Source organism: Labrus bergylta, chromosome 7 (assembly GCF_963930695.1).
Source record: "Labrus bergylta chromosome 7, fLabBer1.1, whole genome shotgun sequence".
Lineage (NCBI taxonomy): Eukaryota > Metazoa > Chordata > Actinopteri > Labriformes > Labridae > Labrus > Labrus bergylta.
The window spans coordinates 28221308-28246355 of record NC_089201.1 but is presented as its reverse complement, the minus strand read 5'-3'; the positions used below and the strand labels follow the sequence as shown (position 1 = coordinate 28246355).

The 25048-nt window shown below is 39.1% G+C and overlaps 1 long non-coding RNA gene across 1 annotated transcript; it reads right to left on the bottom strand.

Moving 5' to 3' along the window:
• On the bottom strand, nucleotides 1–23702 carry LOC136179599 (uncharacterized). The gene is made up of 4 exons (XR_010666594.1): nucleotides 23321–23702; nucleotides 8800–8917; nucleotides 531–603; nucleotides 1–429 (listed from the first exon to the last, which is right to left on the bottom strand). It is a non-coding gene; the product is annotated as an uncharacterized lncRNA (long non-coding RNA).
• Nucleotides 23703–25048: the final 1346 nt, after the last annotated feature.

Genomic DNA, 25048 nt, shown 5'->3' with positions numbered 1-25048 from the left:
TTTAATGTTCTTATTATTTATATTTTGAAAATAATACTGTCGACTGGGAAATTAACAGAAAATCATATTTCACATTTTTTTTGTTGGTGTGAAATCAATTATGACAACGGTGATGAATGCTAGCTGGAGGGGCCCCGTGTTAATTTTTTGCCAAGGGCCCCAACAGACAAGAATCGTCACTGTGTCAGAGTTTGATGTACTGATGCTTAAAATAATAGAAAAGACATGATACTTATTAATAATGAGACAGATTCACTGTAGAAGTAAAGGGCTTTAATGCATACGTTATGTTACATGACGAGGGGATAAGTCTAGTTGGTAGTCCCTGTAGCTCAGCTGATTGTTTTTTACTAGATGTCCCAGTCTCATTACACTTTCTAGCCCCTCGACGGATTAAGGCAGCCTCCCGCTGACACTGTGTTGTTGTCCCTATCAGAGGCAGAAGCACAGAAAAACACAATGATTTAGCTTCAGCCGAGCATGGCAATGGAAATAACCACAGCCAGCAACACAAAGCTGAAAATCAATACCTAACCATGGTACCGTCACACCGCCAATTGCTATCTGGTGCTCATGCTGAGTTGATCCTGAAGCGGACTAAAGCTGGAATTACAGAAGGGAAAACATGATTGATGTCTTGCTCACAAATGAGGGATACGGGCAATAATGCTTCAAAACAAGGTGTGTGCTTCTTGATCAGAATGGAGCTGATACTTATGTTGGAGGCAAAGTGTGGCTGCAATCTCACTGCATGCCTGAAACCAATAAATATATTAATCATATTCAGGAAGCAAAGCACAACTACAGTTTAAGAAACACACACACACACACACACACACACACACACAAACGGAGGCTTTCATCCCACTGTTCCATGACATGCTTCTCATAAAATATTTTTTCTCTCTAGAAGAAAGAGCAGTTAGTGTACAGCATGTGACAAAGAAAAATAGCAGGCTCCTAAAATAGCATATCGTCTGCTGGATGGGAAGGAGAGGACTGATGATGGGTTTTTTTATACTTCTGGGTCTTTTTTGTGTGATTTGAACTGGGGTTAATCAACAGGGATGAGACTGTTTCCAGTCCAATCGAGAGAAGAAGTTGCAACCAAACTGTTCTCCGGGAGAGGATTTCATCACACACACACACAAAAACAGATTTAGGTGACGAGATCATTTCATTCTGCGCCGTATCCAGCGTCTCCGCACAGCTCGCTGGGTGATCTAATGCATCGAGGATCTCATCTAGTTTGTGGCTGATACTAAAGGGCGTCAACCGTACTCCAGTGAGCCATTAATTCACATCGCGCAAATTAATCCAAGTGTAGGCTTCTGCCACACACAGGCAGCCCCTCAGACGTGATACATCCCAGCACTGCTGCACACAACCACATGTTGGCACCAAGTTATAACAGTGTGAAAGACAAAGGGGGGAAAAGAGAAAAATACTTAAAAAAAAAATATATATCCTCACTGTAAGGGTTATTAATAATGCATTGGGCAAGTCAGCGTAGGCTGTCTAGCCGGAAAATAAAGTCATAAATACAACACACATGTCAAACCTACACAGTGTCTGCCACATCTGAACTGCAGACAGACACTCTGAATCAGATGTCAGCGCTTACAACCCACACACACTGCACAAAAACACAACAGTTTCTACAGTTTCAAGCCATTATGTTCAGCTATTACATCAAGTGTTGATCATTATTTGATAAGGAGATGCATGGGAGAAAACGTGTACTTCTTGTCGAGAGCATGATGAAAATACTATAAGCACTCTCATGTATGTAGGGTTAATATAGGGCTAGAGCCAGTTAGCTGGTTAGCCGTGCTTACCACAAAGACTTTAAAGGCTTTGAATGCGATTTTTTGATCCAGCAGTGTGAAAAATCGCATATAAAGACTTTAAATGAGGGGAAACAACTTGCTGGATTTGTCTAAAGGGACAACAAAACGACACAAATGTCTTGGTGTGAACAAGGCTAGAGGTGTAAAAACAGTTATAAGTGAGTCCATGCTAAGCTAACTGACTCCTGGCTACAGCTTCAAATTTAGCGCTTAAGTGAGAACTACTGTTCTTCATTTGCATAAAGAAATACTTGACGTTTTCCATGTTCCAAACTTGGAATAGTTCCCTCTTCATGGGTTAACTTTATCCTGCAGAATCTCTGATGATAATGATGTATTTGTTTCCGGGCTCTTCGTGTAGAGGTGAATCAAGCGGACATTCTGCTGACTGCAGAATGACACCGTCACCATCAGAAAAGTGCATGTCGTCAGTGCAGCTCGTTTCCTTGGAGGCTTGCCTGCTCTCTCTCTCTCTCTCTCTCTCTCTGCTTTAATCTTCTCAGGTACTTATCCTGTGTGGAGCCGTTGATGCTTTGCTACACAATAATCTGACTGGGAAACCTGATCTGTTTTTTTTTACTTCTTATTTTTCTTTATTGCTTCTTTCTTCACTGACCACAGTTGGCAGGGTTTGCTAAACAAAAAAAGAATATAAGCCATCACATCACACTTTCTGCTCTAACAGCTTTATATTCTCCTCAGGTTTCGGTCTGGAGTCTCTGTATGTGAGTAATGGCCACAGAAATGAGAGTAAAATGTCACACCGCCCTTCAAGGAGAGCTAAAACTACTTCCAAAGCACCTTAATGTAAGACGATTAATCATATCCATCACACTGTGAAAAGAAGACTTCATCATGATGAGAGGATAACGTTTAACTTTGGTCCTGGCTCTCTGAATAACTGAGATTTCATGTTGAACTGCAGGTTAGGTAAGGTCAAACGTAAAGGCATGTTGGCCATATCATCTTTGTTTTCATCTTGTTGACGCTTCAGCTCATTAAATGTGTTGGATACAAATCATTACTTCTGCTACACCAGCCCGTAGTCTACAGTTTCATAATGTTATCTCCACTGACCTTAACAACCAAAAATTTGGGTGAAAATCGGTATGAAATCAGTGAAATGCTGAGGCTGGATGAAAGGATCAATCGTCTTGCTTTGATACTCAACCATCTGTCCAGTGAGCTCAGATGTGTTAACATGTTTGCCTACATGAAAATGACAAATTATGCAACAAATCTTATCACTAAATGAAATTTAGATACTTGAGATAGCTTAAACTGGAGCTAAGCAAATCCATTCTGTACACACTGAGCATTTACAGTTTATTATGAATATCCTATTTTATTTATACACATATATGTCGATCTCATCATTTAGAAAACATAAATCCAATGTTTCTGTTTCTCTACATAAAAATATGATTGGTTTTGTATTTGTCTATGTTGTATAACAAGTGAAAAAAAGTGAGCATTTCTTTTTTATCAGTTCCCGTAATGTCACAATGTAGCATGAACTACTGACTACTAGACTGATTATTCTATTGTAGTGTATTCTTATGTCACGCAGATATTTCAATTTAAATTCCCAAGTATTCATTTTATGTGTTAAAGTTGCTTTAATTCTTCAAACCAGGTCTCTTTAATCTTGGTCAAAAAGGATGACTCAAGTTTACATTTTCAAATTGTGTTAAGTGTAGATGCATTAGAACAAAATGTTGTGTCCTTTCAGTCAGTGAACAGCACATGCATCTCATTGACAGATACTGGTGGCTGCATGTGATCAACAACTGCTTTAGTTTGGAACCTCGCTTCTGTTTAGTGTGGCAGCTTCTTTCAATTGTATTTCATGCAGATTTGAGAATGAAGGCAAAACAATTCTGCTTGGACTGATGAACTGAAACACTTCTGACAACATTTAGATTGTTATTCATTCATACTGCAAACACAGCACACCCTGCTCTCCCTGATCCCTGCCTACATGGCCCCCAGACTCACCTGGCAAAGATCTGCCCTCCTTTTCACTGCTATAATGTTATAAGCTGTTATTTTAGGCCACAGCCAATATTTAACTGTTTTAATTTTAATGGTTTAGAGAGAGACCATGTTTGAAGTGGAGAAATGCAGTTTCATGCTTTGTAATGTCCCCAGAAAGTCCTTCACAACTTTTGTTAATCTCTTAGAAAAGAAAAGTTAGAACTTGAATTAAAAAGTTCACAATTCAAATACTCTTTTTTTTCCTTTTGAGATATAATCTTTGAACCCTGAATGACACACGTTTTCTTCTCAAATCGACTAGACAGACTTTCAAATCAGAAATGAGCACGCTGTGGTTTTTTTTCAACAAGGTCAAACTCAGTTCTGAGCTCCACAGAGAGACTCTGACAGCTCCAGATTATTTTTTCTCACCAAACAGGCTGTCGACTTGGACAAAAATAAGCAGCCTAAGTCTGTTCTGACCTTAACAACGCACACTGACACACAAGCTATAGCACCACCAGACTCACAATGAGAGGAAAGCACACAAATACACATGCACAATGTTAACACACACCTACAGGCACACATTATTCACAACACCAACCAGATAAAGAGGCATTAAGAGACACACAGAAATGACAGCAATGTTACTGCAGGAAAAGCATGCTGAGTAAAAATGTCGGTGTGTTTATTTTCCTTAAGTTTTTTTGTTTTTGTTTTGTTCATCCAGTTATCTCAACAAGCCATCTGTTTTACAAAAAGAAAAACTATTTGAATAAAATACCACAGTGAATCAAGGACACCTTCAAATTCCTAAATTCATCCTTCAAGAAAATAAAACTTGGTTTTATTGTGAGTTATGTAGATGTCTGGCTGTTGCTGGTAGAAAAGCAGAGGACTTTAACAGAACTTATATAAACGAAAACAGGTAGAGCTTCTTCCTTTTTTATTAGATTTTTACTTTTTTAAGTATTTCAGAGAAAATACCAAAGGTATTCAGTGACTCAACGAAAAACGTAGTGAAATCTCATGGGGGGGGGAGGGGGGGTTGTTTTGGCTTTAAAAATGTACTTTTTTTCTTTATTCAAGTAGCAAACTTTTTAAAAGAAAACTTTACCAGACACAAACTAACGATTGAGACAGAGTGAGGGAGAGATAGAGAGGAAGACTGCTATCGATTTGACCGCCAGTTAATTCAAGTCTTTTGTTACTTGATACAACCTGATCTATCGCTGATCACATCCTACAGCAGAGCACTAAATGCAATTTGCCTCCAGCATGTTGATCCTCTTTCAATAAGACTCCAGGGAAAAGAAGAAGGCAAAAAAATAAAGAGATTTCTGCAAACAGGGAAGCTTAACAAGACTAGTGATGCACTCAGGTTGGATGATATGAACTTCAATCTCTGTATGTTATAATAGCAATCATTGAAACCTACTAGTATGAACTGGTATCGACCATTAGAATGGTTGGTAGTAAAGGGCAAAGTTGAATTATTCATGAAATCTGTGTCAAGTTAATATATAGCTGTTAAAATGATATTTTTCTTTAGCTAATACAGTTGTGAGGTTAGTGTTTTAAAGCTGCAGGACATCTATAGGTTATCCATCAACTGATCAATGTGACAGCATTGGATGAAGACAGTGAGCTGAGTTTACAGGGATTATTGTAAAAACATTAGCCAACAAAATCTACTGTTTGTACACTAACAGTGAAGATCAGAAACTGTTATTCCAACCGTAATAGGACAGCAATGTAAGAGAAGTTAACATTGCCGTATCATTCATTAAAGGCTTTCTATGTGATTTTTCACACTTAAATATAGAAATCTAGTATATCCTCTGAAAATAACTCTGTGAGTCATGACTGTCTACAATGGGTGTAACACCCGAGTCCCACTGTCTGTGATGTTTTCAGAGTTTTCAGAGTCCTATCTTCAGTTTGTTTACATCGCCCAGACGGCTGGCTGACTCCTCCCCTCGTGTATAAAAGTTGTTTAATTGAGGGACTAGAGAAAAGAAGAATAACATACTCATACGCTCATTTCAGGTAAATTTACATGCAGTGTGAAGATACCAGCATAATAAAGATTGCTAGCATTAGCATGCTAACACAACAATGCTGCACGAGTTGTACGCATATAAAGCCTTTAAGCAACAGACTCCCTCACTATAAAGAGTTAGACAATGTTGCTCAAGTTAATGTAAAAAAAAAAACATGTGCTGAGTAGATATTTATGTAGAACTACAAATGCTATAAGCTAACACTGACTTACAATGAATCTAAACATGCACAAAATCAGCTAAGTACGATGAGAGACGTCTTTAGCTAACTTGACATCACTGCTGTTTTCATCATCGAGCGGGCAAATTGACATTCACTTTTTCTGCTAGCCTGCAAGTTTGTCATAACAAAAATACACAACTATTTATATTACACAGAACAGAGCGCATCTCGCAAGTTAATATATATATGTATAGAAGTGAAATGTTACTTGTTTCCAGGTTAGCACTGTTAGCCACAGAAACAGAACTGAAGATAAATATTGTGTTTGTTCACTGCTCTCAACGCTCTGAATGAGCAGAAGAAGAGTTTTTGTAAACACAAACTGGTATGTTAGGGTACGACTACTATGACTATTATATGACTATTTATTTTCAAGCTAACTCCTGGTTTTTAAAGCTCCAGTTAATCCTGTGTAGCTGATTCATGGATTCTTTCTTCAGGGAGTCGACAGTTCAGTGTGCATTCATTCTTAAGTATACAGAAAGCAATCACACATTAATTAAACACAATGTTTACTTTCTCTTTTAAACAGACCTCTCTAGGGATTAGAGGATTTTTAAAGTAATGTTTAAAGGCTTCCACCCCGCTGTGAACATTTTGAAGATAATCAGTTTGAAGCAGAACAGGCTGAGGTATAATCTTATTGTTTTCTCTATTACATTGAAAATAAACAATTGATAAAACAGTTGTAGGCCGACTCATAACATTTAACTTTAAATGATTTTTCAAAGCATCACTTGATGTATTTAAGGCATAACACACTTTCTTCATTCACACTTAAATGCTCGTTTGATGCAGCAGGCGATAGCAATCCAGTCAAAACCGAATCAGCCGATAAGCCGGCGCTGCCTATCTGATGTTTTCTCTGTGCAGCCAGTTGAGCGTAAACTTGGCTCTGTGATTCAAATGAATGTTTTCTGCTGCCTTATTCTAAACAGATGGTAGATAAAGGCTGAAACCTGTTGCTCTGCAGTCTCTCCATGCGACAGCACAACTACATTGTAAGACATTTACCTCGTTTTTTAATTGTGTCCAAATCTTTGAATTTGTCGGTTGTCAAATTCTTTAGAATTGTTTTTAAAGCAAATTAATCCTAAAAACAAAAACAGAAGAAATCCAAACACAGGATCATCAGTCAAAAAGTCAAAGGTCACAATCAAATTTGGCAATGAAACATTTTTTTTTGTAAAAGTTTTTTTTTTTTTTACATTTCTAATGCACCAGCAGGTTTTGTTCTGTGGCATCTGCTCAAAACCACAGCAGAGTTTTATTCACAATTGGCCTTGACATTTTTTACTTACTGAAAGTTCACAGTGTCCTCAGGATGGTTACTGATCACTTCACCTTACAACTTGCACACCCTAAAGATGAATATTCAAATGAGGCGTGTGTTAAATGTACTAACGTTATTCGTGACCCCCAGGGGATGAACCGATTTCAACCCGGGCTCTGAATGAGCTTTGGTCTAACCCCAAATCAGTACACAAGCTTTTCCATTGTCTGATCGGACGATTCCCTGATGTGTCTGGAACATTTTCACAGTATGACGGGGATAGACCCTAATGGATTTAAATGCCCCCCATGTCCTTCCTACTAGGGTCCCACTCTGGATAAATATCGTTTTTTCATTAACATTGTTTTAAACTATTGCCACTGTGTTTGTTTGTTCATTACTTTTGTACTGTCGGGTTTTAAGGAGCAACCTTTACGGGGGCATCCAGTTTGAATACCTCTGTGTGGAACACCTGCTGTTTCTTTATTTAAATTTGTTCAAAGACAGTAAGAGTTCGCTCTAATTTACTGCACTTCTCTTCAAAATATGAATGTAAACAAGAAAATTATACCTCCCTTGTCCACGTACTTTATGTATTAACATGATTGTGTTTACATTGTAATGAACGTAAGTTAAATCCTAAATGAAAGACAACTGGGGAGCCCTGGCAGCCTCGCGGGTAGTCGCTCATGTACAGAGGCTAGAGTCCTCATCGCAGCGACCATGGGTTCTTATCCGACCTCTCCCCTTTGCTGTATGTCATCCCCTATATGCTCTCCTCCCAACATTTCCTGTCTCTCTTCAGCTGCCCTATCTAAAGGCAAAATATCCCCCAAAAAGAATGTGTTAAACAAAACAAAAGAAAGACATCAGAGCTCAATGGAAGAAAACAATCAGAAAATCTTTGTACACTAAACGGAGCAAAAGAAGAAGAGAGCCAGCACGGTGATTTTACACAGATTCACTTCAGTAAACAGACTGGAGTTATTGTGAAATAGGCATGTCTTGAATATGTGCAATAAACTACACGTTGGTGTTATTCTGTATTGGTAGTTAATAAGAAACATGCGTACAGCGAATGCTTCCAGTTCTTGAAATCTGTAAACTGCTTCAGTTTCATACAAGCTGCATCTTAGAGCAGTGTTGTCATAACATGAACCAGATGTGTGTTTGGGCTGACAGACAAACACCTCGATGGCAGTCAGAATGTAAGTTCACTCTGAGGTAAAGAGGGAGTTTGTTTAATAACGGCAGAGGCCCTCTTTAAAACTAAACAAGAGAGAAAAACAAACGAGTGAATATCGGCTAAATAAATACTTACACGCTGAATCAGGAAATAACATACCAGTGGCTTTGCTCTGTCTGTAACCTATGCAGAGTGTGTGTCTGGATGGCAGGAGAATCACTTACACCCTGTTGTGGTGCTTCCCCTGGCTGTTTGGGTTTTGGATGTGTCCCAGACAAAAGCCTGTCCAAATAAGATCAATGTGTTTGTGCTCCTCTCCTCTGAGTGGGTACTCTCCCACAGCTGCAGAGAGAGAGGGGATACAAAAAAAATATATATATATAAAAAAAAGATTTGGCACATATGAAGCCAGTGCTGAAGACAGAAAATAGATCAAGGAAATTACAATTTTTGCAGTTTCAGGGCACAGGTGCAATGCTACATTTCTTCACATACAAAGACAGGTAACACATGTGGATAGAAATAGGAGGTTGAATACTTCATACATTATGAGAGTCATTTAACATAACAGAGGAAAAACAGAAGCACCACAAAGACCGTAAAAATAGTAGAAATTAAGTGAAAATATTTACAAATATACAATAAGTATTTAGCAGGAAGTGTCATTCCTTCACATATCTTCATACCTCCACATTGATGTTTCAATTTCACATCAATAAAAAGCTGTACCTCATGGAGATGAACTTTCCTTTTGAGGGTTTCCTCCCTTTAATCTTGTCAAAGTGACATATTCAGGCCATCAGGCTGATACCTCGGCAGCTCGGTTAAGATATAGTGTGCCCTAATTGTATCACGGCTAATTACAGCGGGGCAAAATCTGTGTAACAAGAAACCAGCATAATGATCCATTACAATGCAGGAGGATCATCAGGACTTCCAGCACCTCGTGGGCCCGCTCGGTGATGTGGTTGTAAACGTATAATAGCTTAATGGCGGGACAATTTGGAAGCAGCTGGAGGCGAAGCAGCCGAGGCAGCTGTTTCAGTTCAAACCAGTGGAGGGGGGTCGGGCGCTGCTTTACCACAATACTGCTTTAGCATGGGAGCTCATCACAGATGCCCACGCACACACACACACACACACACACACACACACACACACACACACACATACACACACAAACACACACACCACCACACTCAATGAGGCGGTAAAATAGTCAAATACAGCTTTAAATAAAAGGAAAACAACACAAGAGACAGTCTTAAATGAAGGTCTGTGTTTAATTTGAAGGCTAATGCGGAGAAGATGATGCTCAACAGAAGACATTGTTTATCGCTCAGTCATAACAAGAAAACACCATTAATGTTGGAGCAGGACCACCGCATTGTTTCGAGTTTAGGTCATTGTCTGTTGAAACATCCCTACATGCCGTTAAAAAAACATTGAGAGGGGATGCTAGATAGAGAACAGTGCACGTATTTGATATGACACAGATATAACTGTTTCCACAATTCAAGCTGGGTGTCACTAAATTTGTAGGCACAAGAACCCAGAATGTGTCCAAAGTGTAGGAGCTACATCACCCTCTACTGGCAGCAGATACAGTTTAGGTCTGCGGTTCTTGAAAAACATACCCAGAGTCCACAAGAAAAACCGTCACTCTCATTCCCTCACCCACAAGCTTAAAAACTGTAATTTCGCGGCTTGGGCAGAATGATCTAGTTGGACGAGATGACTGAGGTTTTCTGCCTCAGCTGATGTCAGATCCTTAACATGCATCTGACGTGTTTAGTGTTGTGGCATTTTAAAACAATAGACATTACATAAACATATCATTTAGCCCCCCATGTGTAAAACAAAGAAGACACATTGTTAGGTTTTTTTTGGATAAGAAAAGGAGTCTCGGCTGATTTAAGAACAACAGATACTGTACACAAGCGATCATCCTGCTGTCTGTGTGATCCTCGCTTTGTTAGAAACACTAAGGCAGACTGCTGCCGCTCTGCTCTCAAGTGGAGAAACGCTCGCATGAATGAACACATTTTTGGGGGGCACCTGTGCAAACACACATGCACACTTTTGCACACACAATTATAACACCTATTTTTAAAAGCCTGGGACTGGAGTAGCTCAAACAGGGAGAGGACTGTAACTGGTGAAGACAGCTTAAGTCAACCATTTTTCTTTTTTTTTGAAGTGTTTATATGTAAAAATGATTAACATTTCAAGACTGAAATACAACTACTACTCTGGATTAATTAAAATAAGGAAAGAAAACTGAATTGTTTGGACACATGTTAGGTGTGTGATAATTAATGGAGTTAAATATGTGCTATATTTAAAAACAAATGCAACCCCAGATGTTCCAAGACTTAAATGCAAAAGGTATGAAGAGAGACACCTTTAGCACAGTGACAACCCTTAATGCTGAGATGTAAAAGTAAAGTTCTACAGAACCACTCGACAAGCTGTTATTTTCAATCCATTGCTCACAGAGATTAATGCTGGGTTCATCGTCACAACAACAAATTGCAGGAGATGAACAACTAGCCGAGGTGCAGAGAGGCTAACAGCTGCAGCGCCTCACCTACAGCACTAAGTTTATACAAACACTCTTTTCCTCCTGGAGCTTTACATCTATTTTTCAAGTGATTATGAAAAATATGGTAACGCTTGACCCCGCAAATGTGACAAATAAGAAGCAGACTCTGCTTACAGCTGGGAACGATTACAAACAGAGGATGGAATGCTTCTCCACGGCTGCTCTCAGGAATGTGCATCATTGCCCTTTGTCCTCTCAACAAATTGGGGATGGGGGGGGCTATACAAGCCGGTATAATGCATGCTTTCAGCGTATCTTAAAGTGCAAATACTGAACTTTTTAGTTTTTTTTTTTCTTTTATAGCTTGAGATCTGTGCAACTGCAGAAATATCATAAGTGCAATTAAAATGCTGCAATCACCCTGAGATAAGGCAAGTTCATTATACAGCACATTACAGCAACAAGGAGATTCAGAGTGATTCACACAAGATGACAAAAGCATCATGACAAAGAGAAAAAGAAACATTAAAATAGAAAATTTAAAATCATTAAAACAATGATTAACAACAACAGACGATTAAATTTGAAGATATGTTTTTTACAGACCTTACAATATACTGGAACAGGCTCAACTTTAGGAAAAAGAAGTCGGTGAATTACTCAAAATCTGAAACATTCAATATTTGGTGGTGGTCCAAATTTAAAAAAAAGAACAAAATGGAAATTTCTGGTAAAGCTGAAGTGCTGAAATATGAGAATGTGAAAGTATTGAGTGAATTTGAAGTATGAGCTGAAAGTGATGTGCTAAAATGATGGTTGAAGCATGAGAGACTTAAGTAGAGAGGAGTGTCAGCTGAACTGTAAGCACAGCGTCGAGTTGAAGTACATCAAGTAGCGTGAGTTAGAGGAGCTGAAACATCTCTTTTGTTGCGGTATAAAGGTGAAGTAAGGGTTTGAAGAGTCTGTCACAGCGTGAGCGGTAAAGCAGTCAAAATGTCCATTAGAATGAAATGAATGCAGATGAAATGTCAGAAGAGGTGACAAAGCTAAGATGTAAAGTTTTTAAAAATAATTGTAAGAGGGACTAAAAACATTTTACATAATGAGCATGGATGTATCTTATTGGTAATTTGAAAATAGCAAATGAAAGGTTGCATAAAAACCGTCAAAGAATATAAAATAAATGTTACGACACAATGTTTTGACAGTCTGAGCTTAACAGTCCGAATGTTATATAAATGCTCCAAATTCTGAGGAAGACCGGCTCTTTGAGACGTTGAAAACATTTAAGATATCCTCAAACATTAATGCGATGCACTCCAGTTTTCACTTTGTATTTCCCTTCACATCCCACTTCTAACAGCTCCTTTCAATCACTGTAACTCAGGGGACAAAACAGAAGTAAACATCAATACATGGAACAGCGGAAGGTTATCTAAAGGACAGTTTTAATTATTGACAGCTCGGCTGAAAAAGAAGGTTATCAGCTCATCAAATTTCACACTCTCAAAACGTTTTTTTTCCTTAAAAAAACAGTTGGAGGGGTAACAGATCTCAGCAGAGTTTGCACAGCGCCTCAGTCGTGCAAATGAGGACAGATCCTTCTGAAGAAAAAAAAAAAATCTCCATTCCAACCTGACAAGTTTAAACAAAGCAATTTCAGGCCCAACTGCACCTGCACTATTGACATGCCTCGTCAGGGCTGTCTAACAGGAAGACAATAATTTGTCTAGTAATACAATGAAATGAGCTCAAGAGTCTGGACGCTGTTGGCTGGGGGGGGTTAGTGAGTGACAGCTATTAACTGGAGCCCTTTAGAAAAGGACATCTCACATTAAGAGGTCATTTAGTGCTACCATACAACATGCACACCATAACATTCATTTAGTTTCCAAAATACACATTTTCACTAATTACATTTGTAATATATTAACAAAGAGCTTCATACATTTCCTTTGTTAACTGTTTTTGCACCAATACGCCAAGACAAATTCCTTGTATGTGTAAATGTACATGGCAATAAAAAAAAAAAAATCTGATTCTGACATAAAATGTGCAAAAAAACATACGAATAAGTATAAAATTAATGAATCAGTACTGCCAGATTCTGTATTGTTCTCATTGTCCAAAAAACCATTGAGCTAAAAGCAGAATAAACCGTCTCCTACGTCTCCATTCCTCTCTGTGGCACTCAGTCGAAGGCCATTCAAACCTTCTTAATTTGTACTGAACAAATACATCCGTATTGAAGAAAAGGCTCAGTATCATCTTAAGGCAGATGGGCGCTGTAGTTTTTTAAGGTAAATATTTCGAGCAGAAATTGTGGCAGAAACATTTCAGTGGCAGATTTGCAAGCACGATTGTATAGCAGCATGACGTGTATATTCGGTCGACTTGATATAAAGCAGACTGCCTGCGTTAGTCATGAGGAAACACGTCTGCCTATAGTGTGACTTATCGATTATAATTATTATTTCTTTAAAAGAAGAAGAGAAAATAGCCCTGTCAGGCTGTGGCCACACGGGTTATAGGCTACTTAGATGCATCAATTTAATCTGGGTTTTGATCATTTATGATATTTATGACAATAGAAACAAATTAAACAACATTATCCGGACTTTTCCTTTAAAGACCGAAAACAAACACAAAATGTTTCTTACATGTTTTTTTTTTTGTTTTTGTCAGTTTGAAAAGATCCATTATTAGCACATATTTTAAAAAGGATCAGCTTTCACTTGTTCTTCCTTCAGTGGGCCTGAGGGCTGAGGTTGCTAGGCAATGGTGGCTATCTCCGTGGTGACGTGATCCCCCTTGGGCCTGATTCTCACTCATCAGCCTGACAGACAGATACGAGGGCATGTGCATACACACATATACATGCACAATGGCCACACATGCACACACACACACACACAGACACACACACTCTGGCTCTGCTCTTATCAGTGGGAGGCTGTTGACGCTCGCTCATTGCCGTGCTGAGTGGGGCTTCAGTGCTCTGACCTGATGAGGCTCAGAAAACACCTCTGAAATCTCTCGGTTGTCGAGGAGAAGCAGATGGTGACAAAGAAGAGAGCCGTGGGAGCAGGAGCCTTTCAGCACCTCCTCTGTCCACCTCTCAAACGCAGCCAGAATTCAAAGCTCTGGATGAGTGTGGAGATTTATTGTGAACACAAAACGTTTCAGGTATTTGGTTGGATTTCGTTTTTGATTACATGCTGGAATTTGACAGAGCCTTAATCTCAATTTGTCACATCTATTGGAGGTATTTTAGTTTGACAGTTTGGATAATTTTCCATTATTCCGCTTTGTACTCATCAAATCTCAAAGGCTGACACGAACACTTAAACCCATAAAATTTGATAAACTACACCTCTCAAGTGTCCTTAAAAGAGCATTCAGGAGCCAACTTCAACTTCAACCAGGTGAAAAAAAAAATATAGAGAACACGGCACGTAGACTCAGACATTAGAAACAGAACAAAAACATTAAATACATAAATACTGGAGTCCATCAACAGGAAAGCGAGAGTATATAAAAGCGCCTATAATTGCATCATTAAAACCTGAATAAAACCCATCATAAGTCGTCAGGGTCATCACAAGAGTTTTCTAGTTTGATGGCCTGAGTTATAAAAGAATGAAAATTAACTTTTCAACAACATATTCTGATCACTTTGAGCACAAACTGGCATTAAAAGGGCTGGAATTCTAAAAAAAATTAAATATTTAATATTAATGGATCAAATACTGAAGCTGGTGAAAAGATTTGATTCAGGAGAAAATGACAAAAACATAATTTCAGGGCAGTATTTTTCCAAAGAAATTGTTTTTCAGCATGAGTTTTATGAATATCTTTGACACAAGTGTTCTGTGGAAGGACTAACAAGTATTACCATCTTTTGACAGATGTCAGTAGTAAGGTTAAAAACTGGAAACAACCTTGGGAAAATAACACGACCTCTTAAAAGCAATTTTTCTGATTTTCACATCAACAAGGTTAAAGTCCAAGAAGCAATCCAAGGTAACGCTTTTCAATTCAAAAGTCAAACTGAATATGAAGTAAGATTAGGCATTTAGATTTTATTTTTATTTTTTAAAAAGTGTTATGAAAAGAACTATTGTTTGATAATTGAACACGGGCTTACCGCCGTCATTTTCCTTCCTATGTTTACATCATACTTTCAGTTTTCAGCTGCACAACCTTCATTTTTTTTGTCAGAAAAGACACCCACAAACTCCCTGGATTACTTCTTGCCGGTCAGTGTCTCACTCGCTGACAGTCACAGTGACTGGCTCACTGACACAGATTGTAAAAGCACAACAACGTAGACGTACAAACCAAAATCTGACCTTTTGCGTCAGGTTTCAGGGTGTGTAGGGAGGCTACATTGTCATCTCTTTGACGCACACATACAGTGTGTGTGCACGGCGTACCTCGAGAACAGAAAGGAATCATGTTTTCCACACCCGTAGTCTTCCCTCTGCAGCTCTGCAGCTGCATCCAAGGGAGCACAAATCAGGTCAGAAAAACAAATCAACGCAGAGAAAACAGATCAATAACAGAGTGTGGGGAAAGTGAGTAAGTGTGATTTTACAGATGATTTCATAAAGAAAAGAGGTCATTACAATTATGACTAAACATAGACTTCAGTACAGCATGGAGAGTAACTGGACTCAGCTGTTTCATCAAACTTAATGTAATTCTTCATATTTAAAATCAAATCTTTATTTTTATGCAAGTGAAGCATGATGCGTTTAGCCATAGATATGAATATATGTGTGTTTTTTTCAGACATATACATTTGCAAGCAGTTTTGACATATTCTTGCGAGAAAATCAAAACTGCATACTGCATACTTTTCTAATCTTGGGTAAAAACCAACAACTCGACTCGCCCATGAAAAATTTGTGCAAGTCTCTAAATATTCCATTTGCATTCAAAAAGGCAGTGCAAACTAGCCTCCACATTAATATTTAGCAGTACAGTAATAAGACAGACCGCAGCAAGCCTGCAGCTGAGCGGTCTATGATGTTTGTGTGAGCACAAGTCTGGGGCTGCTTGTATGTTTATCACAGTCAGAGCTGCAAGGCAAAGACAGAAAACTGTGCTCACATTTCTCCGGGGACATGTTCCAATAATCCTAATAACTATCTTGGTACTATTGAAGTGGTGAGCATAAACACGCACTATTGAAAAGTGTTGATTGGTTGTTTCTAGCTCGGTCTATGATGCAGAAGTTGTATGAGACAGCCTTCATTAGAGAAGATACATTTCATTTTTATTACTCTAAATAATGCTGAGAAAAGTGCTTCACTCAATCTTTGATTATTATTTCAGAAGGATTGTGTGTTAACATCCAATAATCAGAGCTCCAAAATGACTGTGCCACAAATGTGTGACATTTGGTGACACATGTCTCCTTCTTTTCTTCACACAGATAGTCTACTCAGTTTTTCCTTGTTGTATAAGCTTTGCAAGCGCCATGGCCAAAGATTATGTAAAAGGGCTGGACTTAGTAAGGTAACAGCAAACATTGTTTAAAGGCTGTTTGAGGCATCACGTTTTGCATTTTGACTCTTATCATCTAGTTTTTCTATTTCTTTTCTTTTTGGTAGCCAGAGGTGACAAGAGGGTTTTCAGCTACCCCTAGCTAGCATGGTACACATGGTGAATCTGTAATCCACATCCTGTGATAATAACTGTGATACCATTAAGTGCTTAACACAAAAAGGATAACACAGACGGCTCCTAACAAAGTGTCTTTTTGGACATCCAGATGCAGGCTGGCATGTTGGCTAACAAAATGCACTGGATACAAAAGAATTAAAGGCAACTCCAAATGCTGTGTTTTAAAAAAAAAATACAACCAAAGAGTGGACAAACAGTTCAATTTGACCAAATTTCTACTTTTGTGTCTCTTTCAAAGTGTCAAAGTTCTCCAATGTTTGTTGACAGGTCACCGTGGTCGTCATTCACGAGGCAGCCAGTCCCAAAGAATACCCAGCTTTAGCATCTGTTTGACTCTAAACGGAACATGATTTACAAAAAAGGACATCATTCTGTATAGAGAACCTCACTTTAGATTTGAATTTCTGAGATCACTTTGAATTATTATTATTGTCCATGAGTAAAGTCCATCTGTTTCAAAGGACAGAGTTATGAAGTACGACGAATAACAATCAATAAGAAAAACAAAACCACTATTCCTGCTGCACCTTCCTCCAATTGAAGTCTCTGAGAAATCAATACTGAGAGCAACATGAGACTGATGTTGTGCTTTGATCCATACAGTTTTGGTAAAAACAACAAAGGGCTATGTTAGATTTGTACAGCTGTAGTAAACAAGACTTTGCGTCTGTTGTTGGACCTTACTTGACTCCTGATTTTCCTGTTGTTGTCGTTCACTTTTGTTTTCTATCGCATGTGCAGAAGGACAAACTAAATCAAACCCACTGGCCTCTCTGACTGTGATTGTTGTAATCTGCTGAAACATCTGCTTGCGTCCGGAGTCTGCAGGCACTGTTAATGACCAATCAGCCTCACCGTGTACACACAGATCAGTTTACAAGTCTGCATATTCTGGCATCGATACAGCGTTTCAGAGAACCAGCAGGGATTCAGGGTCAGGCCTCACATCGGTCCCTCCGCAGTCAGTGTTTGTGTCTCCCTGATGCCAAATAAGCGTCAAGGCCACAACTCAGTCTGGAAGTATAAAGGGTCTGTGGCTGTGTCTTTATCTGGCCTTGGATCAGGAGCCACTCGCCAAAAGGGAACGCAGCTGACAAGAACTCCCCCGATGTAAGACAGCTTTTGTGAGGCCTGTGATGAGAGATAGACACTAGTTCCCTGTGTCCGCTCTCTTTGTTGACCGAGTCCTCTATCATGTTTTCATCAACTTTCTCTGACCTCAACATTCAGAGGTGCTTCGTCTGACGGTCTGCTACTTGGTTAAGTCAAGAGTAAAATGTGAATAGAATAAGTAAAGGCAGTTTTAAGTCATCTTTCTATTGTTTATGCAAGATTTTATTGAATAATACCTTTTCTTTATTGTTTACTCTATCCGTGTCTATTATAGTATGCACAGCTTCATTTGCCTTTTTTCACGTTATATGGTGTCTTGTGTGTTTAAAGGCTTTATATGCAGCAGATCCAGCAGATGTCGCCCTTGAGCACCAGCATGAAACCAAAACAACTTGCGCTGCATTGTTGTGTTAGCATGCTAATGCTAGCGATCTTTATTATGCTGGTATCTTCACACTGCATGTAAATTTACCTGAAATGAGCGTGATCTAGAAACACAGTTAAGCAGTGAGTACAGTATGTTATTCTTCTTTTCTCTAGTCCCTCAATTAAACAACTTCTATACGCGAGGGGAGGAGTCAGCCGGCCGTCCAGGCGATGTAAACAAAGTGAAGATAGGACTCTGAAAACTCTGAAAGCATCACAGACAGTGGGACTCGAGTGTTACACCCATTGTAGACAGTGATGACTCACAGAGTTATTTTGAGAGGATATACTTGATTTATATTACATTTAAGTGTGAAAAATCACATATAAAGCCTTCAATGGTCGTGTTTCAAACAGGACTTTACAAACGCCATCTTTTGTGTGGACGTGTGAGCAAACGTCAAAACTTGAGCGCAACTTTCGCGAGCAAATAACTCTCCCTTTGAAAGGCTCCTCTGAGAACATCTGCACGGGACCATCTGGGAATGGCAGGAAACTCGGCATCTCTCAGCGTGACGTGCGATGAATGTTTTTTCGAGCACTTCAGAGGGATGAGCATGGTATTGAGCGCCGCAACCTCCAAACCCCCGACAGAATTTATGGAGTCCAGCAGCAAGTGGTTCTCATTACACATCCTCTTCCAGACAAATTGCAGTATTGAAGTCCCAGCTGGGGTTGTTGGGGTTGATGTTTGCCTCCTGTTATAATTACTGTTATATTGTGTTTTTGCAATATGTCCACAATATTGTTCCAGTTGTTAATAATACACTTGGTGTGACGTGACTTGAATAAAGGCGACCGAGGAGGATTTCCATATCATTAACGCTCACCATAGTGTGCAAACAAAATCCCAAATGTCCTTGTGCAGCACAAAAACCACAGAAGAAGAAATGTCTGTTAATAAAAGGAATCCCCCTCCAGAGTGAGAGGGCATTCCAGTTCCAGTTAAAAAAAAAAAACCTCCAGTTTTAATGGTGTTCATCTGGCAGAGCAGAGCTGCGCATTATCAGCCAGGAATTACGGTATAAATTCTGCCTGAGACTGGAGGACTGAACCGACTGCACCTGGTTCGACACAGCTGTTTCACACGCAGTTCTGCTGCTCGGATTAGGAGACCAGATTTTGTGTTGGGGCCTTTAAAATGTGTTAAAGGCTGGATGGACACATTGTTTGTCTAGCTGTTTTTTTGTTTTTTTTAAACCAATGAGTTTAAAATGTTTTATTTGGCATCTCATGCTAGTAACAGAGAAAAATACAAGGAAATGTATTCATCCACAAGTAGATAAATTCAATTTAAACGAATGCAAGATGGCCAACCAATTAACTGATTACCTATTGTCATAACCTCATGAATAATTGAAATGTTTATTGTGTATTCATCTTGTTAATATTTGTCGTTATTACCCAAGGGACTTAATTGTGTCGAAAGTCATGTGACTGGTTCCAAACAAAACGTAAATTCTTTGTTTTCCTCTTTCAACAGACAAATACTGCGATTGAAGTTGGGACAAGGTCTAAATTTGGAGGTTGCAGATAAGGGGTTAATTTCATCAGCACTGCAGGTGTAACATACAATCAGCGAGTACTGAGGGACCACATTGAGCCTCATGTTAATGTCTTGTTGTGCTCTTGTTGAGCCAAGCAGGTGCTCAGTTGAGTTGCATCCAGTGATTTTGAGAAGCATGTCCAACCCATTATCCTCTCCTCATCCATGCCTGTCTCAGTGGATTCTGTCCTCCTGCCAGAATTTTACATTGTCCTGCACAGCTAACAAGGACACAATGGAGTGCCAGTGCTTATGAGAGAGTATACATGATCTCAGCAGTAACACTTTGAATACAGTACGACTATTCTTTTATCTTAATTGTTGACAGGAGAATATATTCTTAACTTTCCAACAGATACAAGTTATTTTACTGCATCTCTCACATGGTGCACAAATCTTTAATCTAGTTTTTTTTTTAAGGGAAAAGCCAATAGTCAAATCTATCAATGCTGTAAGAGGTTTACAATTTACACAGCCATTTGTAATGATTTTATATAGCATAGAAATCATTCCTCTGTAATTCTGTTCATCTAAGAAACAGCTTCAACAAAACTGCAGCACTCTTAAGGGATCGAGTTGCTATCAGTAGTATAAGTGTGATCACGTCAATTAGAAAAAGTAAGTACAGGCAGAGAAAACCAAATGTAAGAACAACAGCAGAAGAATTAACAAAGACATATTCAAAACAACACAAAGTGAGTATGACCTGGTACACTTGAAGAATAAAAACAAGACGGTGGCCATTTAAAAAAAATAACACAGACCTGATGCCATTAAGTATTTGTATGCATGTAAATACTCTAACACAATTAGCTAAAGTGATGTTAGAAACCTGCTTTGTAGTAGTCTTTCAGCAACATTCCTCTATTAGATAAACATTTCTTAAATCAATATGAAGGATAAGATTGTTTTAAGATTAGCATCTTATTACAGCCGTTAGTCTAGTGATTAGTTTATAGTCTGGAAATGCTGATGTTTGAGTCTTTATGTTGAGGAGGACAATCTTGGTATGTTGTAGGGCAAACCAGCAGAAATCTACAATATCCAACCTTCACAACAGGGTCCTAAGTCTCTGACTAGACTCTTCTCCTCTGTCGCCCCCCGGTGGTGGAATGAACTTCCAAACTCCATTGGATCTGCAGAGTCCCTCTGCACCTTTAAGAAAAAGCTAAAGACCCAGCTCTTACATGAATACCTACTAACTTAATGATGATGGTCTCCATATTATTGATGATGATGATGGTTGTGACGATGGTTTTTGTTTGATAACGGCGACTTATAAGATGGTTTCTATACTGATTAGAGCTCTCAAGAACTGCCCTCAATGTTGTGCTTTGCCTCTGGTCACTTCCTGTCAGCACCTGTGTGTCCAATCAGACTCAAAGCTGATTGTTTGCTCTTACTGACATTGTTGTTGTTGTTTTTCTAGATCCTTGCTTGTGTTGTTCTTACTCTCTGATGTACGTTGCTTTGGATAAAAGCGTCTGCTAAGTGAATTGTAGAATATCTGCCACATGAGAGGCTAACTGATTTTTGAACACAAGAAGACATTTTGAACACAACAACATTAATCTTATTACTGAACAAGTCTGTCCTATATTATGATCTCACCCCCCATTTATTTCCTTGTGATGTACAAGACATTTTGACATTTAACGATGATGATAGTTTGAGTAGGTTACATTTTTATCTTCCTCATTTCTTGCTCCTTTTCATTGAAATTTACATTTTGGCTGCTAAAGATTTGTCTCCTGGAGGTTTGAGTATAGTTAGAGTAAAATACTACAACTAGTGTTGCTTATTATGGTCATTATGTATTCTTTGTGACTCTAATATTTAATGTGTTTAAACACTGGTACGTATAGCTCATACATGCTTTACCAAGAGGTGTCACAAAGCTTTTACGAGACAACATGAAATACTTAAAAATTTTGAGCTCTTCAAAAAAAGAAAATCCATCAGTCTAGTTTGACAAGCATGATCCCCCGAGTGAAGACCCCTCAAACCTCGGCTGGAATGTAAAACAGGTGCTGCACAATTGGTTCCTCCACAGCGAGGGGTGAAAGAAAAACAGCCGCTCCTGACTGACAGAAAATCACATTCTCCAGCCAACTGTGCCTCCAGATGATCCCTTATTTACACAGACAGACTTAAAGGATAACATACAGCAAGCATGCAATATTTCTGCACGACCCTTTTGCATTTAACGATGTATCCCTCTCCGGTGATTGAATATACCTACACAGCACATTCTCTGTTTGTTTTTTGGAGGATTCATCTTGATGTCACACATGCATGTTTCTCATAAAAGGGAAAATATGCTGATACAAAGCCGAAACAATCTGAGCTCTTGCTTTGACACCTTGTGTGTTCTTCAAGTGGTGGCGCTGGAACATCTGGCATGGATTTATTCACTGAAAGTCTGGCAGGGGATTCAAAGAGAAGAGTTTTTTTAATTGAATCCACTCCGAGGCCTGTGAGACCCAAATGTCTTCTGGCAACAACCTTTGAATACGTGCTCATGTTGCTTTATCATGTGACTTCTTTCACAGATCAAAAATAGTTTCCCTGTCGTTATTTGACTCCTGTCTCAAATTGACAGTCGTTTTCAGCTTCTATGTGTCCACACAAGCATAGTTGAATTCAGTAACACTGTTGTGGAAAAGTCGCCAAAAAAAGATTTAAAAAAAGGTCATATACTGACACCATGCACACCAGTTGTGGTTTGGTTTGTCAATTGTCTCGCTACTGCCTCCCTTCCAGCACTCCAGCCCTGACTATAGCACATACCAGCTCAACACTGAACCGACTGCTGTGCAACAATACACACATTCACAGCCCACAGACAGCAAATTGCTTCTCTCATTCCCCACCACGCCCTGCCTTCGTTCTTAGCCACCTGCAAAACAAACTGTGCTGGAAATTTCACTACAAATTACCCTGTGTCTGCCAAATCCCCCCGGGAGCGGAGGAAATCAAAACCCTGGATCTCCCTGCCCCCACATACACAGAGCTGAGGCTTACCCACAAGGAAAGCTCAGGTTGCTTATAACTCAAACAATTATGGTTTTTAAATTAAAAAATATGTATTAAATATACTTTGATATTTTTATTGGCTGAGCTTAAGTTGTAACTCTTACCTGCGATGATTTTTTTTTTTTATTAAGCATTGAAAGTGAAGCTGTGTTTTTAAAAGATTTAAACTTTCACCAACAAGCTTATCAGAATGAAAGTGTCTAGAGGGGAAGAAGAAAAAAAGCCCGAAGACAGTTCCAGGTTTACTTTCTTCAACACAAATCTCCCACCATACTTCTGTGGGCTTCAGGTCAACATGACATTGTGAACTAAGCCTCCTTTCACACTAAGAAAGGGTGAAAACTGAGACCTGTTTCGCTTCAGGGGAAAATCAAAGAAAGGCACATACCTTAGCAGTGAATAATGATCAACAGCAAGAAGCCAAAAGCTTCTACATTTCAAGGGCCACATCGCCCCCTGGTGACGACTCTGCTGACCTGCGTACAAACAGGAATGTTAGAGAGAGAAAGAGTGAGTCAGTGGCCGATGTGCCAGAGAGATGAGTGTTGAAAGCTCCTTGGAAAAAGGATTAGGGCTGTTTATGTTGGCCAAGTGGCGCGCTGCCAGCTACTCAAGTGTGCAAACTTCTTAAAGCTGCAGAGCTTTGGGTTGCTTGTGAGTCTTTTTGCTCTATATACCCTCCACCCAAACTACACGGCTGCTTGTGCTTTGTTAAGAGGGAAAGCCCCTTCAACTTCAGCCCCCACCCCCATTAAAGCACACTCCCAGAAACTGCCCCCAGAAAATGTGTTGGATTCAAACTTAGCCTTCCTGACACTAAAACCCCCCAAAATACAGAGTGTGAACTTAAATAAACTTGAAGAAATTTACTTGAATTTAACTTTGAATTGAATCAAAACAATAATCCTGATCACAGTCGATTCACACTGTTGAAGTTTGATTCTGATGTCTTTTGTTCACATTCTTAAGTATTAGAGCAATCTGCCAGAGAATGTTTGGATTGTTGAAGGTTTGAATCCGATACATTAAGACTCTCTTTCTGTCCTCTACAGGAGCAGACTTGATTTGAACTCATCAAATAAAGAAAGGCAGGGAGCAGCAGAGTCCAGGTTGGAGGTAAAGGGAAAAAAAGGGGGAGGCCCGTGTATCAGCATTAGGAGAAGACTCAGCCTGGGCGCTGGCAGCGTGCCAGAGCTCTGCGGCCTGGAGCTACATCAGAGCAGGGTTCGTAAGCTGCAGTTATGAGAATAATAAAAGGCATAGAGCCAGCTTCAGCAATAGAGTCAGACTTAAACTTGTGTTTTATGACTCAGAAACGACTAATATTGCTTGTTTTCCTCTCACTTTCAAACTGTTGTCTTTTTGGCTTTGAACACAGGGTACAAATAGCTTGGGCAGCAATGTTACAGTGTAGTGTCAACCAGAAAATCAAGGTTCCAACACCATCACAACAACCATCCATTGGCCAGATGCTGCATTCCTAATAGTTTCAGCAGTGCTGCTCTGGTGCTAACCTTGAGCTTTGACTTCTGCACTGAGAGGGGAAAGAAAAGCAATAACTCTTGCCTTTGGGCCTTTAAAAATCTCTGCTGGTTTTGTGACTCTGTGCAAGCATATTTCATCTACTTTTTATTTGGTTTTCTGTGCTCATTGTTGACATAGAAATGAATCTGTTCAGGTCTAAAACCTTGGCTGTGTGTGTCCAAAGTTATGCACCTATTTTTTATTCACTCAATGTCAAAAACCTTTAAGTTGAACCTTTCAGCTGATTGAACAGAGAAGGTCGAGACTAGAAAAATATGAAAACTGATTTTCCCAAACTGCAATGCTCAGTTTGGAAAAACGACATCAATCTATTTATGTATGGTATTTTTGTTATGCAACTTTTTTGGCAAATGTTTCAAAATCCTGTCACTTACAAGTCTGCTCACACAATGTGTCCTTTGCTTTTACTGTTATAACAAAGATAAATTGTGTACACATTGGCAAACAAATTCCGACAAAAATACTTTGGGACTAATGAGAGTCTGCAAAATATATACTGCCCACTGGCCAAACAGCATGTTCAAGTTTATTACAAGGTGTTCTTATGTTTGGTGCCTTAGATATACTTTTT